Below are 17,680 nucleotides of genomic sequence, written 5' to 3' on the forward strand. Positions count from 1 at the left end.
TTAGTTGCCATGCAGAGCTTAGAGGTAGCTGATGTGGCAGGCATTGGGAAGATTGGAGAAAATGCGTGGCCCATATTATCCACCTCCTAAAGCTGAGCATGCAATAATAATGAATGTATGTTGATGCAAATCTGGAGTTCTGGTTCAGATTTCTGTGCAAGGTTAGACATCTGGGCACGTTTTTATTAATTCTGAGAACTAGTACAAATTCCAGCAGGAATAGTAAGTGGCTCAAATCCAAACATGCATTATTAATTCCAGGGTGACTGGACAAATCAGAACATGCCCTGGTATTAGTAAGTGAGGGTTAATTGAAACATTCACTAAGGGTTAATGAGTGATTTTGCATATATATAAATGCGGCCAAGAAATCTGAGTGATTGGGCAAATGTGGGTTGGCGCTTATGATTTCTGGATTCAAGTCTGGGCATGTATTCAAGAGTAATGGCTTAATGTGAAAAAAGCATTAAGGATAACTGAGCTATAGGGCAAATCTAAACATGCATTAAGGATTACTGAGTAATAGGGCGGATATAATAATGCAGTTAGACATCATGATTAATGACAAAAATCAGAACTTGCACTATGGATTTCAGAGTGATAGAGCAAATGGCAACGTCCATACCAGTAGTAATATTTGACAAATTAGTGGCCCCATGCTCGCTGCACCACCAGATTGAAGCTAGCCTGGCTGATGAAGGGTGATACCCTAAAACCGATCACAGGATTCTTGTTTCTTGGTTCATGGCCTGACAGTTCCTGTTGGACTGTTTCCATGGGGAGCAGGGTCAAGACTGATTTGCATATGGCTGGGACTAAACTGGAATGGTGTGGCGCCAGATCTGTGACTGTGGGTGAATGTTTGATTTATTCAGCATTCCGTCCATCATCTGCTCTTTTTGCACTCTTGGCACATCAGTGCCCAGTTCTATGCTTGCATTGTCATAATGATAATGCTTATTAGCATGTTGTAGGTATATTTGACACAAAGGTGTTAATCCCTAGTTTAATGCTTGCACTGGGGAAACTGGTAATTCTTCGTGTATTCTTGCATTTTCGACACAAGGGTACCCAGCCATAATGTAATGCTTGTACAAGCAAACTATTGGAATTTTTATAACATTATCAATCCTAAAGTCTGAAACCTCAGTCTATACACTTGTTGTAACCTGTCTGTTTCAAACTTGCACTCAAGCACCTGTTAATCTATTCATCCAGTCATCTATTGACGAACTCACATATTTAACCAGTCATCAATGTGTTTAATCAATTATCTACCCACACATTTGCATAATAAATAACCATGCTCATAGTCACTCACTAATTCATTCATCCATGCACTCACTCGTCCATTTGACCGTTGACTTATTTCACATTCACCAAGCCACTCATCCACACAATCACACATGACGAGCACACAAGTACATGCTGTGCATTACACCCATTTAGTGCTGGAAGATTATTTATTTATTTATATGATGTTAAGACACCCTTTCTGAAATCCCCTTATTCCATGAACCTCCAACCCTAAGTGATATTGCACTTGGAGTTTTACAGTAGCCTCTGAGATTTCCCTCTCCTGACCATATTTAGTTGTTCGATATCATGTTTTTGCTGAGACGAAAATGTAATTGACTGACAAAATGAAGCACCCTTTGCAGAAATTAGACTATTTTAGAAAAAGGCTGATTTACTGTAACGTGAATTTGTAATCATTTATGAAACAGCCTTGTCTGGTTGGTGTACAATTGATTGCCCCTTGCCCTTCAATCACAATCCTTCTGAAAATGGCTCAGAATTCATCCTTTAAATTGTTTATTGATCTCCGATTAAAATATAGAGAGAGATATACAGGTTTATCATCCCGCAGTGTATCTGCCTGGCTCAGTAGTGGTCCTGATTCGAGAGAGCGAGAGAGACAGAGAATAAGAAAGTATGAAGCCACATCATAATACCAGGGCTTTATAAAACTCATTATCCCTGAATGCTCCTGCCCCCCCAGGGGCACGAGCTTGTGCTCTTTAATGATTACACACATAATTTAGTCCCATTCACATATAGATTTGTGGATCCCATCATGAACAATAAAATTGAAAACGACTTTATTTCCCCGTAAGCCAGGTTTCATGCACTACACACTCTTAGCTACCAAATCACTCAGATATTTCAGTCTTTAACATCGAGCACTCCATGACAAATATAAGATCATTTAAATGTTCCTTCCAACATTCACCTCTATGAGCCTCATTTATTAGTGAGCAGTAACAGGACATCCATAATGTATTGAATGGTGTTCTGATCACCCACCCCCACATTCTCTTGCATCACTTAAACTATGGACAACAACTCTGTGCACGTTTTGCCCAGCCTAAATTCGGTCAGAGGGGGCTCTCGAATAATCCCTTGATGACAAGATGACACACCGGGACCGCACAAGCAAACAAAGAGGGAGCATTGCCATCATCCACAAGAAACAATCCACTGCACCACCACCGAAGACGATACCACATCGATCATGGAACACCTCAATTTCCAACTCCACACCGACGACAAAACAAGTATCAAGGGCATCGTCACCTACAGACCCCTGGGACCATGCTCCGCCCTCTGTGAAGCCATCACAGACTTCATCGCCCCCATTGTCATCGAGTCCAAGCACTACATCTTCCTCAGAGACCTCAACTCCTACCTGGATAACCCCACAGACACTAACTTTGCCGACCTCCTGGAACAAATGGGCATCTGCCCCACCCAGCTGGTTACAGATCCCACACACAGAGCAGGATACACACTGGACCCTATCTTCACATCCAGCAGCAGAGTCAAATACAGCCCTGCCAAAGACCTCATCTGGACCCACCACTCCATTGTCCACCTCACCATCTCAGGATCACCGGGCACCGCCACCTACCCCCCAAACTTCTCCTTCTGCAGCTGGAGCAAAGTGACTCAGACCCAATGGATGGATGCCCTCAACCAGAGCGTAATTTGTAAAAGTATAGCTACTGGATGCAAAGTTTTGTGCAGTAGCCTACTAGGGATGCAAAATACCAGGGCTGCTTGTCATGATTTCACTTCATGTCTCCTTCATCCACCACCTTACACTCCCTATCCCTTTATCTCACTCTTACAGATTCTTTTTCTTCACTACTTTTTTATGCCTGTCACTTTTTGTTCTGGGTCAAAGTCTAATGAAGAAATATAAATTCCGGCCCCCAAAAACGAGCCCCTGAGCTTGCAGGCTCAAATTAAGCCCTGCCCTCAACACCACCCAGCTGGACACCATAACCAACCTGAAACAAGCAGTCCAGAACCTCAACACCTGGTGGATCACCAACGCCACCAACCTAATTGCCTCCTTCAAACCAGTCAAAACCCACAGATTCACCAAACGAGCAAGCTTGTTCACACAAAAACTCATTACAATGAAACACAGCTGTAAATAACTGGGGAGAAGATGGGGCACCAACAGAGATGCTACAGACCAAGTCACCTACAAGACCACTATCAACCAATGCCACCAACAACTCACAAGCGATACAAAAGGGGGTGGTGATGGACGGTGAATCTGAATCAATCAAATACTCACACCCAGTCAAAAAATCTGGGTTTAATCCATCACCGTTCTTTAGCCCACTCTGCCACCCCAGTTCAGACATGGCTACATGCAAATCAGTCTGACCCTGTGCCTCATGACTGCCAAAAGCGGTACAAAAGGGGGTGGTGATGGACGGAGCATCTGAATCAATCAAACACCAAACTGCCAAGCCATGCCACTGGATTCAAGCAAGCTGGGCTGAAGACGGCTGGAATGTCAGAAACCGGTCCTCGGAAGCTTGTTTCCGGTCCAGGGAAGACATGGCTTGGCAGTTCGGGCTGGACTGTTTCCATGAGGCACATGGTCAGACTGATTTGCATATAGCCATGTCTGAACTGGGGTGGCAGAGTGGGCTAAAGAACAGTGATGGATTAAACCCAGATCTTTTGACTGGGTGTGAGTGTTTGATTGATTCAGATGCTCCATCCATCACCACCCCCTTTTGTACCACTTTTGCCCGCCATAAGTGTGGCAGGGTATGCTCAGACGTGAGTCCCTTGCTCACTTTGCCACTGGATTCAAGCAAGCCGGGCTGAAGACGGCTGGAATGCCAGAAACCGGTCCTCGGAAGCTTGTTTCCTGTCCAGGGAAGACATGGCTTGGCAGTTCGTGCTGGACTGTTCCCATGAGGCACAGGGTCAGACTGATTTGCATATAGCCATGTCTGAACTGGGGTGGCAGAGTGGACTAAAGAACGGTGATGGATTAAACCCAGATCTTTTAACTGGGTGTGAGTGTTTGATTGATTCAGATGCTCCGTCCATCACCACCCCTTTTGTACCACCAACAACTCACAGACACAAAAGAGGACCCCCTTGCAGACCATATCGATGCATGTACCAGTCATACCAAGGAACTTTTCACCATCGTCAGAGAGTTCTACTGCCCAACAGCCCCCAAGAACACTTTTTCACCTTCACAGGAACTCTGCTACGCTCTAGCAAATCACTTCCCCTACAAGATATCCACCATCTACAGAAACTTTGAGCCCAAATCATCAACCTCATCAGCCTCCTCACCCGACCAGCATCCCTCTCCATGGGAAAAGCTCATCACACTAAGCACCACAGACTTCATGCACTCCATCAAAGCAGGAGTACCTACGGAACCCTGGCCCCACCACCTCTTCAACCTAGGCAGCAAGGAGATCAGCCACCAACTCACCACCATCCTCAATCATCGATTACAACTGCCACCTTTACCACCGCATGGAAACATGCAGAAGTCATACCTCTCCTCAAGAAACCCTCTGCTGACCCATCTTGCTGCTCCCCTTCACCGCCAAAGTCCTGGAGAAGGCCATTAACCGGCAACTCACTGAATACCTGTTGGGAAACAACCTGCTAGAGCTAGATGCATCCCAATCCAGTTTCTTTGCCAACCATAGCACCAAGACCAGCCTGACCACTGCCACGGATGGCATTGCACTGTACTCGACAGAGGAAAATCAGCAACCTGTTCCACCTTCGAACTCTCTGCAGCTATTGGCACTGTATACCACCACACACTCATCAAAAGACTGCCTAAGATCAGGATCTAGGAGGACCCAATCAGATGGATTGCATCATTCCTCATGGGGTGGATGCAGATAATCTACCTACCTCCCTTCACCTCGGAACCCAAGAGCACCATCTGTGGTGTTCCTCTGGGTTCATCCCTCAGCTCCATCCTCTTCAATAACTACATGACACCTCTAGCTGACATTGTAAAAACCTACGATCTCAGCATCATATCATATGCTGATGATAACCAGCTAATCCTCTTGCTCTTAGTAGACCCCACTACCACTAAGACCAACTTCCACAACTGCATGAAGAATGTCATATATTGGATGAAGGACAACTGTCTGAAGCTCAACATTGACAAGACGAAAGTGTTGATATTTGTCAACCATGCCTGTCTCTGAAATGACACCTAGTGACCCACTCCCACAACAAAATGTCACGCTCCCAACCTCGTCATCATCCTGAACAGCAAACTCACCATGAAATGACAGAACAACACAGGCTGCTCCACCAGCTTCCACACTTCAGCATGCTCCAAAGAATCTTCAAATAGCTCCCCATCAGTACAAGAAAAACAGCCATGCAAGCCCTTATCTCCATTCACATGGACTACGGCAACTCACTGTACACAGGAACCACCACCGAACTCATGAGAAGGTTCTAAATGATACAGAACTCAGCGGCCAGACTGATCCTCAACCTGGAAATCAAAAAGTGTGTACAGAGTTCCCCACGGAGGGTTGGATAAATTGAGGGAATGACTCTCTCTCTGGAAGGTGTTATGTGATCGGGAATAAGGTAATCCCTTAGCGGAATTGAGGATGCCTCACACAATTCAAAGGTTGGACGACTGTTGTCATCCCACCCGATGATTGTATCGTGTCATCATTGGCCTCCTGCTCCAACGGCAGGCTGGCGGTGCAATGCCTGTCGGGTAGCACTGAGTGCTACTCTTTAGTGGAGATCTTTTATTCCTCGGCCAATAGATGCATGTGTGTGAGGGGCCAAAAAAGGAATGCAGTGGTGAGCGTGAGTGAAAAAGTTAAAAAAGGTCAGTAGAGTCCATTAAGAACCTTTAATGATATGGCTCACTGCCTTGTTTAAAAGTGGTGAAGGGAGGGTTACCGAGGCACAAAGAGTAAGGTGATTTGGCCTCGTTCAACCCTTGCCTATGGTGCGGTCAACATGTTTCATGCCACTCGGGCAATTCTTCAGGACCTTAATTGCTCATCAACTTGCAGGGAATTTTTATCCGGTAACAACAAATTCGGTATACAACCTGCAGGCTATCGCAGGATGCAATCCTACGTGTTTTCCCGCCCTAATGGGGAGAGAGAAAGAGAGAAGGGCACAATCATTGTTGTATCTAGAAACTGGAGATTTGTACACATAGAGTCATCATGCACAGAAGGTATGATACGATGAACCCTACCAAAGTGAAGTGAAGGTGCAAAAGGGAGAGAGAGAATTTTACAAATTAAAACAATTGGGGAGAGGATAATCATTCTAAATGCCAAATGTCATCAGTGGTCAGGGTGCATATATTCGATGTACATAAGGCTATACACTCCATGCTTAGTCACTCATATGTGTCTTACAGCCTAGGGGTAGTGTATTCGTTAAGTTAGGAGTTGGAGATTAAAATCAGAACCAAAGCACTTCAATCGGTGAAAAACAAATGGGGACACCAGGGTCGGATAATCTCAAGAGGTCCTTACCCTTAGTCCCTGGTAGACGGACCCCACTGACTGTCCTTGTGGGGGGGGCCTGAGCTGTAAGGTAGTTACCTGAATAGAGGAAATATTCCGGTTATGATTGTGGTTAACGGAGCAAGATGATTCTATGTGGGTCCCTGGTGGTTAAGCCAAGGGGATCGCCAAATGATGGCACACGGAATCATCGTGTCCGTAGACCACATCTTACCGTGTATGCTCGAGGCACTATGCTTGTAAGCACCTACCCCTACCACAGCGGCGAGATCGCAGGACAGCCGGTGAATAGTATGTGGCTGAGCTGTTTAAGAAGCAGAATGCCGCGGGAGCCGTGAGTGGGCGTGTGTGCACAGCGTTGCTAGGTAACGCGGACAAGCGTGGTGTGGAAAGAGAGGGCAGCCAAAGTGTGAAACCTGCAAACGCAAAAAGGCGCCATCTTGGAATGGAGTAACCCCAATAGAGAATGCTACGGGTGCCCTCGGTAGATATAGAAGGATGGTACTAAGTCTTGGGTAGGGACAGTCCAAGACTGGATTATCTGGCTAGCATATTCCAAGGCACCGAGTCATTAAGACCAAGTTCATCTGATTGGAGACGATGCACCCAACGCTGTTCCATTCTGAATAATGCCTGTTGGTTGATGGAGGGGTGGCATTCAAGGATAGTCCATTGTATGCTTTCCGCCAGATGGTTGTGTTGTCTGCAGTGTTCATAGAGCCTGGTGTGTGTCTTTTTACAGCGGATGTTGCTGTTGTGTTCCATGATGCGTAGTTTCGCGATGCGCTTCGTCATGCCAATGTAGATCATCTTGCAAGGGCATGTCAGCATATAGATACATCTTGCACTGTTACAGTTTGTGTGCTTGTTGAAGTGCCAGGTGAAACCCTTAGGGAGTTCTATAGTTTTACCCTGGATGGTCTGAGGGCAAACAACACAGGAACCACAACGATAATGTCCCGTAACCGGTGGCAAGTCCCAAAGTGTATTAACTGGGCGGGTGCTCGTTGTCTTGGGGCGAGTATGGATCAGGGTATTGTGTCGTCTTGACACAATCACATGTGTAACCTCTTACACAAGAAACTCCAACTTCTTAAAAAAGACTGTAAACTCACATTGGGGAATCCTCAATACGGCGGGCCTGGAAATACCTCGGCCGCGCTTTGCATTTAAAAGGACACCTAACCTCAAGGATACCCTGATCCATACTTGCCCCAAGACAACGAGCACCCGCCCAGTTAATACACTTTGGGACTTGCCACCGGTTACGGGACATTATCGTTGTGGTTCCTGTGTTGTTTGCCCTCAGACCATCCAGGGTAAAACTATAGAACTCCCTAAGGGTTTCACCTGGCACCTCAACAAGCACACAAACTGTAACAGTGCAAGATGTATCTATATGCTGACATGCCCTTGCAAGATGATCTACATCGGCATGACGATGCGCATCGCGAAACTCCGCATCATGGAACACAACAGCAACATCCGCTGTAAAAAGACACACACCAGGCTCTATGAACACTGCAGACAACACAACCATCTGGCGGAAAGCATACAATGGACTATCCTTGAATGCCACCCCTCCATCAACCAACAGGCATTATTCAGAATGGAACAGCGTTGGGTGCATCGTCTCCAATCAGATGAACTTGGTCTTAATGACTCGGTGCCTTGGAATATGCTAGCCAGATAATCCAGTCTTGGACTGTCCCTACCCAAGACTTAGTACCATCCTTCTATATCTACCGAGGGCACCCGTAGCATTCTCTATTGGGGTTACTCCATTCCAAGATGGCGCCTTTTTGCGTTCGCAGGTTTCGCACTTTGGCTGCCCTCTCTTTCCACACCACGCTTGTCCGCGTTACCTAGCAACGCTGTGCACACACGCCCACTCACGGCGCCCGCGGCATTCTGCTTCTTAAACAGCTCAGCCACATACCGATTCACCGGCTGTCCTGCGATCTCGCCGCTGTGGTAGGGGTAGGTGCTTACAAGCATAGTGCCTCGAGCATACAAGGTAAGATGTGGTCTACGGACACGATGATTCCGTGTGCCATCATTTGGCGATTCCCTTGGCTTAACCACCAGGGACCCACCTAGAATCATCTTGCTCCATTAACCACAATCATAACCGGAATATTTCCTCTATTCAGGTAACTACCTTACAGCTCAGGCCCCACAAGGACAGTCAGTGGGGTCCGTCTACCAGGGACTAAGGGTAAGGACCTCTTGAGATTATCCGACCCTGGTGTCCCCATTTGTTTTTCACCGATTGAAGTGCTTTGGTTCTGATTTTAATCTCCAACTCCTAACTTAACGAATACACTACCCCTAGGCTGTAAGACACATATGAGTGACTAAGCATGGAGTGTATAGCCTTATGTACATCGAATATATGCACCCTGACCACTGATGACATTTGGCATTTAGAATGATTATCCTCTCCCCAATTGTTTTAATTTGTAAAATTCTCTCTCTCCCTTTTGCACCTTCACTTCACTTTGGTAGGGTTCATCGTATCATACCTTCTGTGCATGATGACTCTATGTGTACAAATCTCCAGTTTCTAGATACAACAATGATTGTGCCCTTCTCTCTTTCTCTCTCCCCATTAGGGCGGGAAAACACGTAGGATTGCATCCTGCGATAGCCTGCAGGTTGTATACCGAATTTGTTGTTACCGGATAAAAATTCCCTGCAAGTTGATGAGCAATTAAGGTCCTGAAGAATTGCCCGAGTGGCATGAAACATGTTGACCGCACCATAGGCGAGGGTTGAACGAGGCCAAATCACCTTACTCTTTGTGCCTCGGTACCCCTCCCCTCACCACTTTTAAACAAGGCAGTGAGCCATATCATTAAAGGTTCTTAATGGACTCTACTGACCTTTTTTAACTTTTTCACTCACGCTCACCACTGCATTCCTTTTTTGGCCCCTCACACACATGCATCTATTGGCCGAGGAATAAAAGATCTCCACTAAAGAGTAGCACTCAGTGCTACCCGACAGGCATTGCACCGCCAGCCTGCCGTTGGAGCAGGAGGCCAATGATGACACGATACAATCATCGGGTGGGATGGCAACAGTCGTCCAACCTTTGAATTGTGTGAGGCATCCTCAATTCCGCTAAGGGATTACCTTATTCCCGATCACATAACACCTTCCAGAGAGAGAGTCATTCCCTCAATTTATCCAACCCTCCGTGGGGAACTCTGTACACACTTTTTGATTTCCAGTTATAGGACACGTACATTGGACCCCGGTAAATATTGTCCTCTATCTGTCCCCCTTTTTGTTATAATGATCCTCAACCTGCCCAAACTGACCTACATTGCCCAACACCTGAGGAATCTCCACTGGCTCTCCATCCAAAAAATATGCAAATTCAAGATACTGTCATACACCTACAAAGCGCTCCACAATCAAGGACAAGCATAAATGAACCCCTGAACTTCCAACAACCATCCAGATATCTTCGCTCCACATTCCTCGCCCTCAATCAGACATTGAGCATCCGGTGACAAGCCCACTGGCTCTCCATCCAGAAAATTTGCAAATTCAAGATACTTTCATACGCCTACAAAGCACTCCACAATCAAGGACAAGCATAACTGAACCCCTGAACTTCCAACAACCATCCAAATATCTTCGCTCCACATCCCTCACCCTCAATCAGACATTGAGCATCCGATGACAAGCCGTTCTTTAACAAGTATTGATTGATTGATTCCACCATGCCCATGCGGTCTGTGCACACCATGGAAACCACAGTGCAATTACTTCTAGAGTACTGAATCCATTCTTAAGTCCTGGACTCCAACCCACCTGAAGCACTTTCTGAAAAATGCGACTCCCCGTTTAAGTTTCGACCTGGACAAGGCATATTGCCTTAAAATATCTCATTACAATGCTATCACTTCTACAATTGAGTTTAAGTCCCCTCAACAATACACAAGTTTTACCTTGGAACATAAAATTAGGAGATGTTTTACCATGTTGTGATTAGGAGCACTTCCTTTAAAGGTTTTTACAAGACACTGGAATAACCTTGATAATGATAGTGGGGTATGTGATAAATGCAATCACGGAAACCAGGACCTAGCACATATCTTATGTTTATGTTCCAACAAGGAGGTAGTAGGGGCTCGAAACCGTTTTATAAAACCTATAGTTTTTAGACATAACCTTTCCTCGACTGATTTAATTGCTTCTTTTAAAAATCTGCCAAATTAATTTGTGTGCTATAAATTGTACACATTTATGAAATGTGTTTTTTTCTTGTTTTAAATGTGTGTGATTCTCATATCAAGTTTTTAAATATTTTATACAAGAATTTTAAGTTTATAAATTGAACTGTGTACAATTGTTGATCTTGTAAGAGATCTATATCAATAAAGTTAAATTGAATTGGAAACCACAGTGGCCTTAGACACCAAATATATTTCAATGCTCCTATGTGCTAAAAGACAAGTGACCTCAATAGGTTCTGGGAGTCAGATCCACTTGTGCTAATTCTGTCATCAGCAACAGAGCAGAGGAAAGAAGAACACTTCTCCATTTCCTGTTAGCAGAAGTACTGTCCAAATGGCATTCAGAGCAGCCAATTCAAAATTGCTTTGGTGCCACCGAGAAATCTCCCTGTTTCACCATATCCAAAGTGACATATTAGGCAGCTTTGGAAAAACGTAGTACTATGCCCTCAATTATGAGCACCTCCTAATTGCAACAATATTCATTGCATCTGATAAATAGTAATACTCTGGGATTTATATTTAGCAGATGCTATAAATAGCAGCAGTTACGACTTTTGCTCTGAAAATGGAGCATAACCTGCAGATGTTTGTTGGAATAAGGGGCCCATTATTATAAGACTATTTGACCTCAATTCAAAAGAGACAAACGTTTTTAGGTCTATAGATTTCTTAATTCCTTTATGTTTTTCAACATTCGTTTAATTTAATAGGTAGTCCTATAAATTCAGGAAGAAATTATTTCACTACTTCACTAGTAGTTCGAGCTTCAACTATTTTTAATATGTAGTCATGCCTCTGGTTAATTGTGATTGAAAGTATTTTTTTCTTTCAGACTACTTATTTACAGCAAATGCAGCAGGAATGGCCTGCCAAAGTTTACCTGGCAAAATGTGCACAGGTACAGTGTATCCAAGGGACTCATAATTTCACTATGTGGTGTACTGAAATTATCGCAAATATCAGAATTTTCCAGAGCACTCAGAATCGAGTCCTTGGTGGGGACTCTCTGGCTCTGAACTTTTCTTCTTACCAATGCTTCTTTGCCGGAAAAGGAGAGAAACATGGTCACTAAAGTTTGGTTTTTTTCCATAAAAGACAGAGAAGAAGGAATCATTTGGGCATTTCTGAAATATTCTTACAAAAGTTGCCTTGTTTAAATTAGTTCGGGAGATGGAAACGGTAAAAATGAGTTCATGTATAGCCATGACTATTTTGAATTGTGAAAGAGAATAACTAGTGCGTGTGGCCCGACCCACAAATCCATTTTACGTTGACGGACAAAAATAACGACTTTTATGCCTGTCAGGTATCCAAAAAAAGATACTTAGCAGGTGTGAATGCAGCTACTATTGAGCAATTGTATGTCACAGCTGTGTAACATTATACACTACTAAACCCCATATAGGGTGTTGGGGAGTGGCAGATCAAAAGGTGGTTTGCCTGGAGAGTTTGAACCAAACTTGTGAGTATTCGGCTATTCACTGAAAAGTATCTAGGGTGGGGCGGGACACCCTCAAACTTTATCTCAGAGTAGTGGAAGAGATTTATCAGTAGGGAAAAATTTAGCTGGCCACATCCCACACAAGGAGACATAGTTGGGGGGAGCAGCGTAGCACTGCATTCTTATGCCAAAAAACCCTCGCCCAACGTCCCTCTAGCAGGGTGAAGCAAGGGGGGGGGGGGGTTGTATCAATGTTGCAATTACATCATTTGGGTCGCCTTCACCACTCATAATTGTCACTCTACCTTCAGTAGGAGCCCCTTTCTCCTGGACTATGGTCTATGGTCTCCAGAGGTGGGGTAAACCCGTTTGAAACCATATGAACTACTGCATCAGTTGTATGTAGCCCTGAAGCTTGCTGGTTACTCAGACTGGCAGTCACTTTAGGTAGTATCATCATTGTTTGCATATGGATCCCTTTAAGCTTTACCTTGTTTAATAAACCTGCAAAATATGTTTCCTCCAACACAGAAGTGTATTGATTCCTTTTTTATTTTATTTTTTCTGCATATGTTATACGGATTAATGTACTTGTAGTAATGACTTGGTGGAGGTCAAGGACGCGCTTGACAGGACTACGTGTCCCAGGAATCTGTTGGTCACAAGGAGGAGGCACAAAGAGGAGGAGGGCCGCAGGGACAGCCTTACAGCTATTTAATGCGGCCAACTAACGGGGCGCGGGACTATGTGTCCCAGAATTCAGCTGGCCACAAGTAGGTGGCATGAGGAGGAAGAGGGCTCTAGGGAAAGCCTTGCTGCTATTTAGTGCTGCTTTAGAGGGACATTGTGTCCCAAGATTCTTTGGCCACAAGGAAGGGCACAAGGAGGAAAAGGGCTCCCAGGACAGCCTTGCTGCTATTTAGCCTGGCAAACTCACTGCTGCGCAGGATGCAGTTGACAGGGACTGTGTGTCCCATGATTCTATTGTCCACAAGGAGGGAGCACGGAGAGAGCCCCAGGTACACAGCAAACACAACAAGATAATTGACAGAGTACTGAAACGTTTCAACCACTCACCCCCAGTCAAGAGATCTGGGTTTAATCTATCGTTCTTTTGCTCACTCGGCCATCCCACCTCGGACCCAGTCATAGGCAAATCAGTCTTGACCCTTCTCCTCATGGCAACAATCCAGCGTGAACTGCCAAGCCAGGTCCTCCCTGGATCGGAAACAAGCATCCAGGGATCAGTTTCGGTGCATCACCCCTCATCAACCAGGTTAGCTTGAACCCAGTGACACAGCGAGTAAGGGACCACTGCCTGGGCATACCCTTGGCCACTTAGGATGAACATAGCCAACACAACAAGATGAGGGACGGAGTGCTGAAACTTTTCAACCACTCACCCCAGTCAAAAGATCTGGATTTAATCCATAATTCTTTCGCTCACTATCACCACCCCAGTTTAGACCCAGCCATATGCTAATCAGTCTTGACACTGCCCCTCATGGGAACAGTCCAGCCCGAACTGCCAGTCCAGGTCCTCCCTGGACTGGAAAAAGCATCCTGGGACCGGTTTCGGGGCATCACCCCTCATCAGCCAGGCTAGCTGGGTCCTGTGCTCACTAGGGGTAGTCTTGCTGCTATTTAGCGCAGTCAACTCACCCCTGCAAGGGACGTGTGTGGGCAGCGGCGAAGTAAGTACAGGCTAAGGGCAGATCCGTCACTGTCCAGAAGAGGCTGGACTGGGACACTCCCCTTTCCCCTAAGTTCTGTGATCTTTGCCCTCTACTACTTAGGCATTTTTCCCCCTCAAAATAATTATTCTTTTGAGACATTCTTGAACTTCGCTAGAAGAATTGTCTCTTGGTCTTTGTTTGTCAAAGAGGGAGGCGTGTCTATAGGCTATAATCTCTGTGGTTTTAAACAGTTTTTAACTTAACCATTTGTCATGCCCATTTTTTTGCCAATTTTTAAATTATTGTAAGTGCTTGATTTCTTTTTCTTGCTCTTGTTTCTTGCTTCTTATTGTATCTAGTTTTTCATCATCATATAACTTTATTTTGATCACTTAAGGGCCCGATTTAGGAGCCCTAATACCGGTCGGAAACGGCCGATTTCGGCCGTTTCCGACCGGTATTAGGGTTTTCTAATGTAGGAGCATGCTTTACAGTATCGGTATTTTACCGAATCTGTATTTACAGATTCGGCAAAATTACCGAATCGGTAAATACAGACTCGGTAAAAATACCGATTCTGTAAAAGCACATGTAGGTAGCACATCTTTGAGTGCCGCAGGCATTTCAGATTCGGTATTTTACCACCCAATCCAATTGGGTGGTAAAATACCGAATCCAGGTGTGCATGCACATCTGTGCATGCACACCTGTGCAATGTGACACACAGACATGCCCTTAGGGCATGTCTGTGTGCCACATGGCACACAAGTCCGGAATTGGGGTGCCAGAGGGTGTCAAAGTGACACCCCCTGCACCCTTGCAAAAATCGGAATTTACCGAATCGGTAAATACCGATTCGGTATTCACCATTGATTCCTATGGGCTTCAAGGGCCCGATGTAGGTAAACTCCAATTTACCACTTCTTAAATACCGAATCATACCGATTCGGTATTTGAGAAGTGGTAAATTGGAGGGGGGGAGATGTGGGTATTTCAGAATCGGTAAATACCGAATCTGTAAGATTCGGTATTTACCGATTCTGTAAATACCAAATTGGTATCCCCCATTGATTCCTATGGGCCTTGAAGCCCATAGGAATCAAAGGGCATTACCGAATCGGTATTTACCGATTCGGTAATTACCGATTTCTGCAAGGGTGCAGGGGGTGTCACTTTGACACCCCCTAGCACCCCCAATACAGGCTTGAGTGCCATGTGGCAGGCATACATGCCCTAGGGGCAGGTCTGCCTGCCACATGGCATAGGTGTGCATGCACACATGTGCATGCACACCGGAATCGGTATTTTACCATGAAGTTGTATTTCATGGTAAAATACTGATTCGGTAACACCTGTGGGACTCAGAAGAGTCCCACCTACATTAGGAATTTACCGAATCGGTAGAATTACCGAATCGGTATTTTACCGATTAGGTAATTTTACCGATTCGGTAAATGTGCAGTTACCTACATATGCCCTCGGAAACGGGCACCTACATACCAAATGGCCATTTACCGGTCGGAAACTGCCGAAATCGGCCGTTTCCGACCGGTATTAAGGCTCCTACATCGGGCCCTAAGGCCCATAGGAATCAATGGGGGATAACGATTCTGTATTTACCAAATCGGTAAGTACCGAATCTTACAGATTCGGTATTTACCGATTCTGAAATACCTACATGTGCCCCCTTCTATTTTACCACTTCTTAAATACTGAATCGGTAAAATTCGGTATTTTAGAAGTGGTAAAATAGAATTACCTACATCTAGCCCTAAGATCTTAAAAAGTACACATCACAAGACGAGTTTAGAACAATAGAAAAAACATTTTGATAAGCACTTTACTACCATAAAATACAGCTTAAAAAGTAAAAATAATACAAATGAGGAAAAATGTAATTCATGCAATACATTTGGAAAGCTTAATCCATAGTGCATTGCATTATTTGGCCAAGCCAAAAACTATTACCCTGCGTGAGTCAGTAAACAGCATTCTCAACACCTCGAGGTTGTGGCCATGGTCAACCAATCCTCATAATGGAATTATCCACTTCCCCTCAAGGTTGTAAAATTTGGACAAAAAAATAATAAATGCACAATGGATTCTGGACTGACTTGGCACGGTGGACAGAGATCATCAATAAAAACATTACAGCGCCACTTGTTACAAAACAGTTTAGTAGGTAAAGTTTAAAACGGAATTGTAAAAAAAGTTTAAATGCAGGGGGGGGGGGGGGGGAGGTGCTAGTAATTCTATATCAAACCACCCTCCGATTTGGCCATCTCCTTCTCAGCTATTATTTCTCAGAATATGACTTAAGCCCTGGCCTTTGGTATAAGAGACAGACTTTCGGGATTAGGCCAGAAAGCCTCCATACCAAGCCACCTAAGTAGATCTCTCAGGGAGCTAAACCATGGGATTGAGGTTACCTAGGGAAGTTTCAAGAGACCAATCAAAGCCTCTCGGTAGGAGGTGAGCTCTTCAACAGACCACAGACGATACAAAAACATAAATAATTTGTAGTCTAACTTACGGGCCAGCTGTCTGTGGGAAAAGTCCAGATAAAGTGGGGTCAGAGGAGTACTGGGAGGTAAATCTAGGAGAGATCTTAAACAACTGTTTTCTGTGGTAGTCAAACAGTTTCGCTCATTAAAGTCCCCCCCCCCCCAGAGCCTTGATATTGTAAATTTCCAAGGCTGGGGCCACTTTCCTAGAAAACGTAGTTTTAGGAATTTTGCTAATGTGGACGGTCTTCTGAATTAACAACAGTTTCATTTTCTCACTGTGGGGAGCCCAGTGTAGATTAGAAGTCAGGTGGATGCACCGATAATCAAAAACATCTACTTGCTCAATGTGTCTGCTACCTGCATACAGACGTCTTTTAGATGGTTTAGCAGTCCCTCTAGTGAAAATCATGTATTTTTTTTGGGCCTCATTTAGTACCAGGCCCGCTCATTGCATAACCCTGTAAAGTCATTCAGAAGTTGTTGGACACCTTGCGGGATTTGGAGATAAGTAGGGTATCATCTGCAAAAAGAAGGGCAGGAGCTCTTCTTACTCCTATTTTGCAGGCGTCACACCCATCTAGGTCTAAAAAGTTTACCACCCCATTGATAAAAATACTAAAAAGCATGGATGCAAGCACACATCCCTGTCTCACTCCACGTTGGATTGGGAAATGCTCTGTTAATTGATTATTCTCCCCCACCTAACTTGGGCTGTGTTTGATGTGTGCAATCAAATTAGGATATGTAAAAGATTACAGGGTAAGCCCATCTCTTTTAAAACTCTCCAAAGTCTGGATAGGGCTGTAGGTTGAATGCAGACTGTAAATCAACAAAAGCCACATATAACTTCCGACCCTTAATGGTCACTTCCTTCCAGTAAATACAAAGGAGGCGGAAGGCCTGATCCAGAGTGCTAATGTCAGCACAAAATCCTGCCTGGTAATCTCTCAATATTCTGGACTCTAGGATCCAGTCCTGGATCCTTGCCAGT

Source organism: Lissotriton vulgaris, chromosome 3_1 (assembly GCF_964263255.1).
Source record: "Lissotriton vulgaris chromosome 3_1, aLisVul1.2, whole genome shotgun sequence".
NCBI lineage: Eukaryota > Metazoa > Chordata > Amphibia > Caudata > Salamandridae > Lissotriton > Lissotriton vulgaris.